The sequence below is a fragment of the Cydia pomonella genome, chromosome 15 (assembly GCF_033807575.1).
Source record: "Cydia pomonella isolate Wapato2018A chromosome 15, ilCydPomo1, whole genome shotgun sequence".
Lineage (NCBI taxonomy): Eukaryota > Metazoa > Arthropoda > Insecta > Lepidoptera > Tortricidae > Cydia > Cydia pomonella.
Window position 1 is genome coordinate 12,246,334 of NC_084717.1, and position 17,105 is coordinate 12,263,438.

Below are 17,105 nucleotides of genomic sequence, written 5' to 3' on the forward strand. Positions count from 1 at the left end.
ATTTAGTTCGATTAAATTTAAATCATATTCAATTAGGACAGAGTTGCATTTGTTTTGTTTCGTGCAATTTTCAAACAAAATAAAATCTACTGTATTCCGTGCACTATAGGTCCAAATTCCAGTGTCAAATTTTGGATTTTTCATTTCTATGGCTGGGTTAAGAGGATATGTAATGATTCTAAAGCATCTTTTAGGTAATTCAAATAATCTTTTTGTAGGTTTCTGTTGCGCCAAAATTAACTAAAATGAAGCATTTAAAAATCTGATTGCTCATTAACAGAGCAAGGAGATGCAAATGACCATTGGCTAGAGAGATAACTTACATTCTATTTTGGTACATAAGTCTTTCAATAACCATAAAAAGAAAACGGTACATATAATTCACATTTCAGTGTCCCAAAATCCATAAGAAATCGATACACACATAATTTTTCCAAGCCTCAATTTTTTACCTGTGCCCATGACAAACCAAACAAACATGCTACAAATCAAATCGCGCCGAGATTGTTCTGTGGCCGGTGAAATATCGCGCGCATACATCATATTGCGAACGGCCAAGGGACGGAGGTCCTAACGACTGTAAGGATGTGGCCTGCTGTCTACTGAGCGTTTCGCTTGCGGTTTTCGTGGGGAAGTTAGGCCATATTATTAGTTTATGATTCCGAGAAAGCGTATGCCGAGTTTGATGAGGACACATTTTGGCGAATATGATGATAATGACTTCAGCATGAGTAGGTATATTATTTTACCGTTTTAGTAGCAAGGACCTATAGGAGGAACATGCCTGCGGAATATTTAAATATGTAAGGTATTGTCTGGCTTAATATCTACTTTTGGGAATACAAGTTAAAATTTACATTAACCTAATCATTTTTACAAATGATTAGCGAATATATGCTGATAATGACTTGAGCTTATGCTCAAGTCAGGTAGGTACCTATATTATTTGACCGTTTTAGAAGGACTGACGGGGAGGAACATGCCCACGAAATATTGTCTAAAGCCTAAGTCTAAAAGTTCTCAAAGATATCAAAACAAAAGGAAACACATCGACTATCCAAATTTTACCATTTCAATAGGGTACTTTCCTACTAGTCAAATCAGTTTATTTTTTAGAAGTGTCAAAACGATTTGCCAATTATAGGGAATTTATATTAAAACTGCACAAATACGTCATGGTCAAGTCACCTACTTTTCTAGTTCTATCCGATTTATAAATTAACTGCTACCTATCTGGTCCTTTATTTCGTGCCTGGTGTAAAATAATTTAATTTAAATACTTACAGGAAACATCCCGCTTTGTATTTGCCCAATACAATTACCAACTTACTTTAAGACAGAAAAACCGCTCCGCGTCTTTTAGACCACAGCCCACAGCAATATTTCACCGGTAAAAAATTGGAAAAGGCTCCATTCGCGGGCGATTCCAATAGTGTGCACTACACGGTACACGCCGCAGTCGTAAAACGCACGCGGGTGGACGTGATGACTTGTCCCGAACAGTATGTTCCAAATTATATGAGGGATTCCCATTTGAATTCGAACTCTGTCCCCTTTTATAACAGGATGCTAACCGGTGGTCTTAGCAAAATGGTTGTAAGAGTACGAAATAATTTGCAATGACTGCGATTGTCAGTTGTTTACATTAAAAAAAGTTATAAGCGCCACCTGGAATTCACTAACGGAACTACACCTTTTAGCTCTAAAAGTGTTAACGATCGGAAACAACCCGAAAAGATAACATTATAATAAGCACAATGTTTTAATAGCTGAATGTTTTTTTTAAATGATAAAGCACAATTTTACCTATAAAAATATGTTTTTAGGAATATGGTATTTTGCGCCATCTGTAATTCAGTAGCAGAACTTAACTTCGACGACTTTAATTTGGTTCCTGTTCGGGGGCAGAGATGGCAGTGTTTATTTCCAATACGATTTAAGTCCCATCAGAATCGACTGCTTAGAAGTCTGAAGTAGTAATTTGTTTATTTTTTTTACAGTGCTATTAAATAAAAATGAAAAATATCTATCATACTGCAACACACACAACAATATCATACTGCATACGCCAATTAGTTGGTAAACTGGCCAGAATAGCCTATCGCATTGCCCCGAACTTAAAAAAGAAAAAAAAATGCTAGAACGCTCTTGCATACAATGAAAGCTATTTATAATATACTTAGCTATATTATATTATATTAAGTTTACACGCCTTAAATTCTAATTACGAGTATCTGCATATGCCAGTTACTTAGTAGAGTAGCCAGGTACATTTTCCCAAACTTTAAAAAGCTGAACTTATTTTTATTGAATGGCTCGGAAGTTATTGGTTCGCGCGGCACGTCGGCGTCGTAATTGGTACATTTGCCGAACGGGCCGCCGGCTAACGCTCGGGCTCGTTCGGATTAGCGGGAAAGCATACAAAAATAGTTTTAGATTTAGCTATAGGTTTCTATATGGCGCATTTTTTCATGAGTAGTTGATTTTAGTTGGAGACGACTGACTAGCACTCAGGCATGCGCTTAACCTAGGAGTAGGTAATAATTAGTAACAATTTTAAAAACAACTACTGAATCAGTATAGTCTGCCTAACACTCACCTGTTGGTTAGTATCAAATGAAAACATTGAAATACTTACTTATCAAATTAATTTAGAATAAATGAGATTATGGAGTTGTAAAACTTTCCATTAAGTGTTTCGCAGCTAACTCAGTCCGAAGTCCGACTAATTGTATTACCTACCTTAAAAACAATATCATACTGTACACGCCATTTACTTAGTAAACTGGGTGCGTAGACAAAATGGCAATCATTAACGCTCCGTAGCGAACGAAACGCAACTGTCTCTGTCGCACTAATATGGAAGAGTGATAGAGAGAGATAACTACGCTACGCTAAGGAGCGTGATCGATTGGCATCTTGTCTACGCACCCTTACCAGAGTAGCCAATCGCACCGCCTCAAACTATAAAAAGCTGGGTTTATTTTATTGAATGGCTTGGAAGTTATTGGTACGCGCGGCACGTCGGCGTCGTAATTGGCACATTTGCCGAACGGGCCGCCGGCTAACGCTCGGGCTCGTTCGGATTAGCGGGAAAGCATACAAAAATGGTTTAAGGCTTAGTTAAAGGGAATATAGGGTTTTATATGGTTCATAATTTATTTAAAGTACATTAGGTAAATAAGTAATTATACTAATTATTAGATTTATTTTAGTATTTTTCAAAAAGCTTGGGTAGGGTGACAGATGTCATCTCAAAACAATTTTGCGAGGTTTTGCGTTTGAAATTGTATGGAAATGACACCTGTCACCGCACCCAAGCTGTTTGAAAAATACTTTTTGGTGTCCGAATGTTGCTAGTACAAATAACATAACTTGATGTTATTATATAGGATAGCTATATTAATGACAACGTAGAATTAGTACTTCGATAGCCCTCTTCCATAATAAATTTGAGTTTAATTTTTACCTCATTAAGGACGATTTTCTCGATAAAAACTAGTTAATCACTTTCATTCCAAATTTCATCTAAAGCGGTTCAGTGGTTTAAGCGTGAAGACAGGCGGAGTTTCTTTCGCATTTTTAAAATTACCTGCATATTGGAATAGGTAGTTATTTACGATACAAGTGCAGAGAATAGAAAATTCGTGACGAGTGGGGATAAATTAGAACACGACCGAAGGGAGTGTTTTAAATCCACACGAGTTGCGAATTACCTATTCGCACGTGTATCGTACAACGTTTTACAGTACATATGGCTCTCACATGCGGGAAAGTAGCACCATTATATACTGTAAATATAATTACAAAATTATTGTTAAAATAATTATTACACAGTGTCCAAGGCAACCCGGTGAACCTTTTGCCAATCCGACTCCTGACGCGATTGGCTGGCTGCGTGGTCAGCGGTGGCGGCATGGTTGCAGGTATGCCTGTCACTTTCGCACTTACTTAATACTTGTTAGAACGTGACAGGCATGGTGAGAGGCGATATAAATGCGACCATGCTTAGCTCGCTGGACGTCGACATAAGTTTGGCTTTTGTTTTATTGCCTACAATGTTACGCCATAGGTACGCTTAAACAAATATACAGTTAATAAAGCTACAAAGGACTAGTAGGAGTAGTAGGCACATCTCTAAGACAAAACAACAGTAAACAAATCCACCCAAACCGTCCTAAATACCATATTCAAATGCCAAAACCCATATCACAAAAACCCATCCGTTATTATCGCCAATTCGGCGTATAAATCAGGGTCTGCCGAATCCGGCGATAAATTTCGGCGAACCCTGGTCATCGCCGACCCTAGCGTTAACCCGGTTGGACCTTTCCGCTAAATAAATCCCTTATCTGCATACGGCAAACCTTTCCAGGGTCCGGCTTAATAAATTCAGGTTGGGTCGAGAGAACTTTCTTGGGGAAGTTATATAGAGACGATACAATAGAATCCTCCTCCAAATGGAGGAGTTTTCGTTTATGTATTTGAGGTTAGCGTCCTCCCGGCTGAATTTCGTAAGTATATTGATCTCTATCTATCTCTATCGCATGCTTATATTGCTGACCCGCTCGCACATTGACAATAACCGCCGGCATCATCGGCACAGTGTGCGATAGAGATGAGAAATGCTCCGTGCTTAGCGTCCATACTTTAGTTATCTTATAAAGACAAGACTTTCAGGCAGTTTCTTATATGTAAGTAACAATTTCTCACCAGATAAATGATTACGAGCGCGATTAATTCACGGAGCTTAAAATAATACTGTTACTATAATAGAAAATTAATATTATAATACCTACTACTTAAATCTCTCTGTAGAAAGCCAATAAAATAACTTTTTGTGCAAATAAAGATCATTATTCCAGTGAGTGGCATTAAATATATTTTGACAAGCAACAACGAAGATCTTTTTGTCAAATTGTAACTATTGAATTAACGATTAACATAATTGAAGAACGTTAACGGAAGTTATGAACGAGCCCGTTAACATTTGTTAAAGTTTACTTAAGTTATTCCGTTATTCGAAATGTTAACTTCGTTAAATAACAATGAATGGTCTTGTGCCCAGCTCTGTTGAATTATTCGCTATGTCAGTCACCTGAGAGCGTACCAGTGATACTCTCAGCAGTAGAAAGCAGTCGCTGTGGCCGAAAACGGCTAGGAGACGACGATGATGATGATGATGATGATTGCTCGGCTTTTAGTGCATCTGAGTTTGCTTGTACTAGCGCGCTTTACTTATCGAGATTAATGCCAAGTCAATTACCATTTCTTACCATATATCTACAAAAATCTCAGCAACATTCTTACAATAATTAAAATATCCGTCAGTGGTATTATCCACTCGGTATCCAGTCCTGAGGCTTGCTCATTTGGAAGGCGGCCGAGCGGCCCGAATCAATAGTAATTCTGCGGGTAATCCTTGGCCCTCTGAAAAATACATAACTCAGCTGCGCCCCACTTTGTTCTGTTTGGGTTCCATTAGCTTATACAATTATAGAATTTAGTGATTAGCATAATACCTACATTTGGTAGGAATTTTATGGGCTCAAGGGGTCTACGAACGTTGGAATCTCTTCGTCAACTGAACTATCACAATAGCATCGGTCCACAAAATCCGAACTTTTAGTGTGTTAGGCGTTTCTTACACAAGCTAGTACTTACGATTGACAATCGTGATTGAAAGTTTACGAGATTGTCAAACGCAGTCACGTGGTTGAAGCCGATTGAAAGTAATTTTTAATTGATTCCACCGATTAATCGTTCCGCTAAGTGAGTGGCAAACGCTTCCTATTGTTTTGTTTCTTATCTTTCTTGATTTGACACTAACAGGCTTAAAGCATTCCAAAGTATTGACGAATCTATTCAAAGTATTGAGGATTGAAGTTTGACGACCGGTCTGGCCTTGTGGGTAGTGACCCTGCCTATGAAGCCGATGGTCCCGGGTTCAAATCCTGGTAAGGGCATTTATTCGTGTGATGTGCATGAATATTTGTTCCTGAGTCATGGGTGTTTTCTATGTATTTAAGTAATTATAAATATTTATATATTATATATATCGTTGTCTAAATACCCTCAACACAAGCCTTATTGAGCTTACTGTGGGACTTTAGTGTGTAATAATGTCCTATAATATAAAACTCTAAAACCCTTAGTAATAGAATAATTACATTTTCATGCATATTACAATACCTACATAATAAAAATAAGTGCATGCACATTTGAAATACAACTAATCCCTCCCAATCCATGCAAAAACTCACAAATAAAAGGGTTAACTCCCCCGATCACTCGTCTCCCTTATATCAATAGGATTAAATATCTTGTGTCCCTTTCTCAGCTGACCGCTTGACCATTGGCTGGGCGAGCCACATTTTTTAGTACTACATTCGTATTCGGTACGAGGTGAGATGTGTGTTGTGTAGTGTGTGTGTGAGAGAGTACGTGTTGTAATAGGTATGCGCAGCGTAGTTAGGCGGATATGAAAGCATTTTAGACTTTTTACAATTTTACACGTGGAAATTGATTGTAAGTATGATGACATCATTGTTAGCTAATGCTATTTGTTCAAATTTGAACTCAAATGATAACAAGCTGCGCATTGGAAGGTTCAATTAAAAAAAAAAACCAGTTATTATAATTCAGTGGAATGTACCCGAACTTTAAAAACAAACTTTTATTTCGAGGTTTCTATGGCCAATTCTAAAAACTTTCAGTTTTAACTACATATATAGAAATGTGTTTATTTTTATTTGTTAAGGTCCAAACATCTACAATGATGCCAATAATGTTATTATGAATGATCAGATCATTAAATTACTTTTGTAACCATACAGGTACAACAGTCAGGTATCAATAGTAGCGAATGAAACAACACGTATGCCATTCTGGAATACTAATAGTTCTCATAATCGTTCGTGTCATCCACGATGATGCGCAGATTTGTCAAATCTAACCTTTAATAATATGACAATACGAGTCAAGGCACGCGTCTTCGTGAATGACACGATGTATAAACCTCTTCAGTTCGCGGTCAAAACGTATTTGTCACAATCGAATTGTTTTACGTATACTTATAGAGACATATCTCTTTTTCTTATGTTATTAGTTAATGACTATTAGAGAATTAGACTATGCTTCAAAATCTACACCTATTAAGCGTAGTCTGATTCTCTACTTTTGATGCTGATATTGCTGACTGTACCCACATTTCAGTACCGAGACCTACTAATAACAAACCGAACTCCAACTTCCAATGTCAAAACACATGTAGGTTTGTAGGTACCTACATAAATAACGTATCAATACATGTATAGGTACTTACAAACAGTAAGGAAGGTCGACCCAGGATCTGTCTCCCAACCTAAAACTTTAGGGTGTTGGAAAGGGTGGGTATTTAAACTGATATAACAGATTTTGTCAATAGTGGGCCTAACTACAGTTAAATATAATTATAATTGGAGATGGCTGTTGGAATTTGTAAGTTCTGTAAGTAAGATGTAAGTAAGTTACGTAATAAAAGGTTGTGTATATTCTGGCGGTCAAGGGTCGGAAACCGGTTAAATTTTAAAACCGTTATCATGTACTTGGCGCAAAACCTTTTAATTTCGGTATCGTTTGTAAGACCGTTATTTTTAAAACGGTTTTTAGGAGAATATTTCTATAAAATTCCTGTCGTATTAACCGGTTTAGAACAATAAAAACCGGTTTCTTATTCTTACCATGTGGGTGTCTTTGTGTATGCGGCACCACTACCAAGCCGACTAGCTGTCTCGTCGCTCGTCGAATAAACCGGTTTATTTCGGTTACAATAAAGTTCTTAAAACGTTCGCGTTCTTATAAAAGTTCGGAGTAAACCCAAAATAGACCAATATTTACTGCTATTTTTAAAACCGGTTCCGAGTCTCGCTGGTGGCCTTTTCTCAAAAGAAGTGATATCACCAGAAATCGTGGACATAACTATTACCAATTTAAGCCTCATTGAGACAGTTCAAGATCATGTATGCGATTTTAAATTGCGGTATTTGGTCGATCGACTGAATTCATTGTGCTCTGTACAATGTATCAAATATTGTATGCAAGTTCTTGAACAAAATAGGGCTGAATATGAATATACAGGTCATACTGAGCATCTTTTACTATGAGACCAATCCCGAAATTGCCAAAAAAAATTACTCTCTCATACAAATACAAAATATCAACATCAGCTAGTCAAAATGTATGGAAGAGACAAATTATTTTTTCGTAACTATTGAACTCATCGCTGGAACGCTCGGCTACTCTCGTAGCGCTTCGTCGAATCCGATAGCATAATTTTCTTGCTATGTAGCAAAAATGCTTAGTGCAGTAACGACAATATACTGTGATTACAGCTTAATGCAAAATTATATACCTAGATCATTTTTTTTACATTAGATAGAAGGTAAGCGATCATGTCGTGTCTTTTAATTAAAAAAAAAAACTTTTGAAAAATAAATCACAGCAAATATGTAAAAATTATAAATCATAAACGATTATTTATATTCTCTTGCTTTCATAAGTACCTAATATAAACGATTTTTTAAAAAGCGTTTTTCAATAAAAAGACATTAAGATTGTTTACCTTTTTTCGTATACTAAAAAAACTAACTATAACTATTAAATATTCCTTTACCCTGATTTTGTCTAAGTTCCTACTCTTGTTATAGATATAAGAGAAACCTAATTAGTTTACTTTTCCCACTAATGGGATCTTTATCATGGGTTGTTCCTGTTCCTTATTTAGCCGGGACGGGCAGAGCCGGAGGATCAGCCTGTTAAATGTACGGAGGACAATGTCTATTAGCACAGAGAAAGGAGTGGAGACGCTGGTTACATAACAATTTTGCTTCCGTAAATTAAAACTAACTACCATGTCAATTACACGAAGTATAAAGGGGATCAAATTAGTAACGCGTGTAGGTATATAATGAAACGCAAAATTATTTCATTCAGTAAAATCTCTGAGTAGTCTCTACTTCGAACTTGTGTCTCTACTACTCTTATGCGATAATAACGTTAACATTAGTAACTTTTTAGTTCAAAATGTTTAACCATAAAATCCATAAACTGGATGTTTAAAAAGTATAATTACTTATATATTTGTCGTAGTGCAATAACTACCCACTATTGCTTTTGTGAAGTTTTGTGAATGTTGTTATTGTGATATGTGTTAATAATTTAAGTATAAAATCACAGCTCACGGGCGCAATTGCATGGCATGTATGTAAATAGTTTTTAAGTCTCATGAAGTGAAATGTTAATTTCTTTTGAAAATAATAAATATCTTTGACCCGAATTACTTATATCGTTGTTTCTTATGTTTATTTTTTATTTTTGTTTTACTCTTACTCTTTTGTATTTAATCTTAAATCGACAGTATTACAAAACTATAAGAACTTAACTAAAATATCAAAGTAATTTGCAACAGTCTTTTTCAACGACCAATACCTATCGACTCCACAGATTCCGCTGTTCGTTTCATTTCCTGGGGTCCGGGGCGATGCTGGGTGTTTGGTCACTGCCTGAAATATATAAATGGCGCATTTAACTGTAACATGCTTACGCTTAGGGTTGCTTTCGAAGAAATGTGTTAAACTACAAAATTGGTAATATAAATGTGAAAGTTTGGATGTTTAATGCCTAGACAGGAAGTCAATCAAAACGAACGATGATATTGTGAGTAGGTTAGTTAACAATAAGGGGTGGTCTAATCGCTAAATAAGTGATCTCTTCCAGACAACCTTTGGGTAGCAGGAAACTACATAAGGTCTTACAACTTTGAACGGGTAGTGCCCATATACATAATTCAACAAACTGAAGACGCAAACATCCATAAATGTCATATCGGTTTTTTGAATGTCATATCTTTAAATAGTGTATAAATGAACACACAGATTATTAAGTAATAACTTTTTGAAAAACCAAATAAAATAGGTATGTTATTTGCAAATTTCAAAACTGACAGGTACAACATGTCAATTCAACTTATCCCAAACAGGTATTCAATGCCACAACGAATATATAAATGCACAAGATCAAATGTGTATCAAGGGATGCTGACCCTTTCTGACATGACCCGTCTGACCAGATAATTATGCACTTGTAGCTCTCAGCTATTGATCTCTTTACAATACTGATTGACTAAAAAGATCAAAATACGAGTAAAGCAAGGGATGCTGCCCCTACCAGTTTTGATATACTAACTCGTATACTTTACTTATTCCCTTTTGTTAGTTGACGAGACGAAATGTGGATCAAGTGATGACCCTACCTGAATGACACGTTTGACCAGTTGGCTCGTGCTGTGAGACTGAATCTGTAACAGGGGATGCAGCATCCCCTGTCTGGGTGAGAGGTCATGGATATCATTGAGGCAATAAATGAGGTATTGTTATGGAGATTATATTGATTTCAAAATATCGTAATTGCTTTGTTCGTAGGTACCTACAGGCACACATCACTATGTAGGTCAGTCAATTTTAATTTCAAAATTGTTTATACAACATAAGTAATTAGGTATTTATTCCCATTTAACTTTAGTTAAGTGACGCAAATACCTATAAAATGACGCAAATAATGTAATATTGTTTGAATATATTTTTTGTGCCAATTACTTACGATTCCTTATTGAGCTAAGCAGGGCATCATAATTGTTTTTAACATTCTGACATTCGAACTTACATGGATACCGAAGTATTAAGTATACGCATAAAGAATAATCTATTTATGCCAAAACGACGAGTCGAATTTATCAGTCAACTATGGTCCTGTACTGTGCGATTTCAGAGGTTCCTTTCGCGATCATTTTGGCTGTAAAATGTACTTCCCTGTCGTAGTTTTCTGAAGTCTCTAATATGGAGCTATAAGTTCTTAAAAAAAGGAGGTTTTGAAGGGTCATAGGCATCTATAAGCTACAGAAACCGCTTGTATTAGCTGTTACGTATTTGCCACGACATAGCATTATAATAATAATAATAATTATTATTATTATATAATTATAGGCGAGCAGCTATTTCGCTGATGAGCCTACGTCACACAGTGTCCTGTATCATACAGTTCAAAGTATACTCGTAGTAAAGTATAATACTTAGTAAATATTGTTTAAATGAAACCTTTGAGCAGAGGCAGCCCTGAACCCCATCTCTGCGATAAGTAACGGGCTACCTCGCCGGCTTGATGCGCGCATTTGTAACGTCGATGTAAACACAGATACCCAACAACACCTATTTTCACCAGGATATGAAGCCCGCACATGTAAATGTCTATACTTGAATCACTCACGCACACTCATTTGTTACAGGGCTACAGTTTCGTGAATTTTTTCGTTTGATATTATTACTTTAATAAGGCGATTAGATTATCATCGAAATATGATCATAGATATAGGAGGCATTTAAGTATAAAGAACTTATGATGGTGTTATGAAAACAATTTTATCAAATTTGACTTATATGATCATAATTGTAGGATTTACTGTCAAATTGCGGCTTAAGACTTAAGTGAGGGATTGAAATGGGTATATCGTTGTCGAATTAGTGGTTCAATTTTCTACCGAGCGAACGAAATTTAACTTCATTGTATTGCCGCATGGCAATGTAGGCATCTAAACTAAATAGTGGCATTGTTTAAAAAATGTGTCGTGAAAATAGGGCAGATGGACAAGCCTCTAAAACATTGAATTTCTGCTAATCCTTACCGAAATTAGGTTTCGCACGTAACGGATACGATTTTCAAAGTTATCAGGCTCCTATTTCGATAGAGAAGCGGTTTTCAATAATAATACAAAGGGCTCTCAGCCTAATATCTCCTTTTCAGAGGAAAAACATCATAAGTACATACAAACATTATGCGATGATCCGCCGTTGTGAGTCTGAAGTTGTAGGGTCTAATATATCCCTAGACCCTTTGCCAGATTCTCGGCTATTCGGTTACTCGTTCGTTTTAATTTGTTATGTATTGGAAGTTTGGACCTTTGGTTAAACTAGATTTATAGTCGCCTTCAGATATATTGGAGCAACCAAGGAGCTCACAAATATCTAAACATGCCTCCGTTTTTAAGACGTTAAGAGCAGGCACATAATCAGATATAAATAAATAAAATAAATGACTATTTTCGCGCAACTGGCTCGCTTCAATATATCTTTTTACGTTGGGGCTAGGTTGATTTTAGTAAGTTTATCCCATTTATTTTTACCATAACATATTTTTTGAATATCCAATGTACAGCTCATTTAAAGTAGTTAATTTGGATTTTAAGATACCTACGGTTATAATAATTTGTTATATCACACAATTATTTAATTCATAATAATAATTAATATTTCATTTATTGTCTGTAGAACACGGGTAGATACAATGATGGAAAATAATAATATAGAATCACCATGGTCTTGCCATTAGACTTACAGTCAAACTTATTATCTAGGTACTTACTACTACTTAATTACATAAGTCATGCAAATCACAATACATTTACATATAATTGAACAAAAGAGGTCTCATATCAAAAGCTTTAAACCATGTGAAGTGGTATAAATCTCATAGAATATTTATATTCTTCAGTTCTAGAAATCATACATGTGTGCCTTTTGTGGCATCAAGTCCGCCTTTTTTAGAGTGCTAAACTTACAGTAGTTAAGTTTTATTTTGTGCATTTAAATAAATAAATAAATACGAACCTTCTAGAGTTTTCCGTAATGCCAAATAATTACCTTCACACTTTCCAGTTGTCGCCAGTGCCCTTTCAAATATTTATTGACTTTTTCATAATTCAGCGGAGGGGCTGCCGGCTCTTTTTATTTTCCGGCTTGCTTCAACATTCATGATGCTATGAGCTATTGCGAAAAACGAGGAAACGGAAGAAGTGGCCTCGTAGTGTGGCTAAGAGCGTTGGCGTGGGTGGCTGCGACTTGGAGGCCAATCCGAACTCACATTTTGATGAGAAAATGATGTAATTTTATTATCATTACACAATGTCACGTTACTAAACTAGCCGATAGCAGAAGAAACAGTAAAAAACTCTAAATGCAAACTTAACCTCCTGAGATCATGCGTAATTTTTTTTGTACATAAGGTATTCCTATTCCGCAATCTATTCTGAACTGAGAGTTCCAAATTCAAAACAAAACAACTTCTTGTGGGTCTCAGGAGACAGGGCGTGTTTTATTTCATATTTTACGTTGTATACTTACCTATGCGCTACTGAACTTATGTTAGATTTGCTTTGTCAGAATTAGGGAAAAGATATTCGATGCTCGCGCGGGCTTGTACTTGGGCTTGCGGGCCAGATGCAAAGGTTGGCCATCCAACGTAGCAACGCAAGTGCGATGGGCACTTTGGTGCCTCTCCTGGTACAGCTCCCAGTGGTCTTTCCAAATAACGAGGTAGTTTAAATATTTACAAATTTAGATATATTTAAGTTTTATTTTTATGATTGTATACCCTATATATGACCCTTAATTTTACTTGAATTAAATTATCTTTAAAAAGAGCTAACTTGAAAATATCAATGAAACTTGCCGCCTCTATTTATTCCTTGTTCATATCGTAGGGTATTATTTTTTCACACCCCCACAGATATAAATTTATCTCGTTGGACATTGCCGACGTGCGGTTGCGTGAGGGACAATGAGTCGGAAAATGGGAGGTGATAGGTGTGGACTATGTTAGATGACAGGTCTAGCTTTGATATATATAAAAAATACGATTTCATAAGCCTACTTTGATAACTAAGCAAGTTCGCTCAAACAGAAAATCCATTCGAAACAATTAGTTGTTTTAAAGAAAATATCCACATCTGATTACCCCAAGTATATGAGACGAACAATTTTTTTATGGGGTACCCAACAGTAAACTTTCTTCACTGTCGATAGCGACCTACTCTCAAGTATTGCTAGAAATAAATATAAACATACTACTTTTAGGCAGTTTAATCCTTTTTTTAATCGCCAGACTCCGATGGCTCGGGCACGTAGTCCGGATGGGTGAAGATCGTGCAGTCTGGATGGCGTACTTTGGACTTCCAAATGGCCGAAAGCCGTCTGGAAGCCCTAGGTACCGCTGAAGAGACGAAGTGCTAAAAGACCTTAGCGAACTCGGTTTCGTCGACTAGACAGAAACGGCTTTGGGCAGAGAAGCATGGCGGTCTTTGGTGTCGGAGGCCACAAGATCCACTTCGGGTCGCTGCGCCACAGCATAAGTTATCCTTTTACAACCGACTGCAAATTGTCAAAAGGTTGAGCACGATGCATCTCAATTCGGTTGTATGTTTTTTTTTTTTAACAACAGAATCTCACAAATAACTTAAAATTTTTGTAGGTTGAAGTTCAAAAATGTCCATACATACCCGAGTTTTTCTACTGAATCAAACCAAGGTCAAGACGTAGGTTACTTATTTACTGAATTTGTCATATTACTTTCCCACTTGGTTATGAGTACCTACGTATGAAACTCGCGTATTTACTTTCAGCACAATATTATAGGGTACATAATGTGCCAAAAAACATTATCAAAACGCGCGTGTTGTGTCCATAGGGGGAATCATTCTTAGGGGTGGTATCAGTGCCGTAAGGAACACACTCCACTGCGTATACAAATAAAATATCTATTTAGTGCCATACAAATAAATGCTTTTTGTCAACTGGGGCGCAATTACAGTTGCAGCTTGGCAGCCTGTAAAAGTGTTCAAAAAGATTATGACATTACCCAGTCATATCACGAAAGTTGAAAACTCCATATTAACTTCTACGACTAGACTAGGTAGATTATTCATTTTGGCGTTCAACCACTTGAAGATCAGATTTTACAATTTGTTAAAATTTGGTTACTGTTATATTATGATCTTGATACGTACTCACAGTAGGTACTTCTTGCACGTACCAATAAGCGCGAGCGATGGTGTCATAACAACATACTTAAAACAGCAATTATAATTATGCATACATAATCAAATTTCAAAATATAGGTAACTAATATGTATGCATAAAATCAAATAACATTTTGAGCGTCTCTTTTACATCTCTTGCCCGTGTAGCGAAAACGAAACGAAACGCAACTGTCACTGTCGCACTAATATAGAAGAGTGATAGAGAGAGATGACTACGCTACGCTACAGAGCGTTAACGATTGGCATGCTGGCTACACTCGCTATTAAACTTTGTATCTTCCTAGTGTACAACGCGCCTTATCAAGGTAAAGGGTGGTTTGAATCAAGAAATATCATAATAGGGTGGCACTAAGCGCGAGCTTTGCTGGCTCGCACAGCCTCTATTTTTATTTGTAAGAAACCGCGAGGTGGGCTCGCTTCTTCGAAACGAGTAAGTGAAAATTTTGATTTTTTGTATTTTATATTACATTTTTATCTGTGTCGCAATATCGGAAGTGGGAAGAGAGAAAATGATCGGTTTTCTTAAGTAGATTTCATGAATTATAATTATAAAACCTATTTTTTTTATTAGAGCTGGGTTTTACTGGTCACAATGCGGCACATGATAGCGCCACCTCTCTCTCTCTCTCTTTTATAGTAGAATTAGAAAGAGATGGATAAGCCGTCTTGCACGCGAGCACAAAGTGGTACCTCTGCTGCAAATATAGTTAATTATAGAGGTAATCAATTTAATTTATTCAATAACAATGTCATTGCAGGCCATCAATCGAATGTTAATAATCTTAAAAACTCAGTTACTATCTTTTACCTTTCGAGCGAGCGGGGTGGTGCGCTCGAGTGTGGATTTTGAATAATATATTATTTTCTTATGTAAAATGCCCGATTACGCCCATCGTCGAGATTTTTGCGGCTCCTTTATGGAGCTTCGTATGTTTTGTTCTATTCCACCTTACGGCTAAGTTGCAAAAAATATTAGGCTAGACTTAAAATTTGTTTTTATCACCTTGTGACATTGGTGTCTTGTTTCCAGCGGGATATTCGAATTAACGGATAAAGGAAAGAAATGGCTACTTTGAAGGAAATGTATAAATAGCCATATCCTATGTCTTTATATGCCATTCTATCAATTAAAATAGGGCCCCGAGATTGTAATATGTTGATTTTAAAAGTTTTTTTTTGGGGACAGTCTTACACAGATCGACCTAGCCCCAAACTAAGCAAACCTTGTACTATGGGTACCTACTAGGCGACGTTATACATACTTATATAGATAAATACAAACTTAAATACATATAAAACACCCTTGACTCAGGAATAAATATCAGTGTTCATCACACAAATAAATGCCCTTACCGGGATTCGAACCCGGGACCATCAGCTTCATAGGCAGGGTCACTACCCATTAGGCCAGACCGGTTGTCAAAATCTTTATAATTAGACCTCAATCCTTTATATTAGGTGATATGTAGATAATAATTATCTCTACTACCCTAAGATTGTCTGGAAGGGAAATAAGTAAGTAAGTAAGTAAATATTCTTTATTGCACCAACAATTATACATTTTACATACATGTAAAACTACAAATGAAATGGAAGGTTGTCTTTAGCGATAAGACCGCCTGTTGTCTACCATAGGTAAAGTTATATGCTTCTTTTGTATTTCATCTCATCTTTCTTTTGATATTGGTGAGCAATAAAACATATTTATATTGTATTGTATTGCCGTTGAGGTTGCTAGTTTTACAAAAGTTGGCTAAGTATTCTCACTGTCATAAAACAAGTCGAATAGAGCATCTTATGTGACACGTTAAATATATCTACTAGGTACTTATGTTTGTCCGTAAGTTATTTAGGTCGGTAAGCATAATAACATACCTAGACGTTTCCAGGTTTATGTCTGGGGTGATACTGGCGTATTCTAATTTTAATTCTAGGATATTAATTCGATCTGGATGAGATATAGATCGGATCTGTCAGTTTAAAAAGTAGCATTTCTTCAACCAAAAACCGACATTGGCGAATTCACCCTGTGCAAATTGGCAGGAATGGAGAGGAAAAAAACCAAAAACGTCACTTTTGACACTGACAGATCCGATCCATATCTAATCCGGATCGAATTCATATCCTATAATAAAAATTTTAATTAGCCTGATAGTTCCAAGAAAGTTTGTTATATTTTTATCAAGTGTTTTTATTTTTT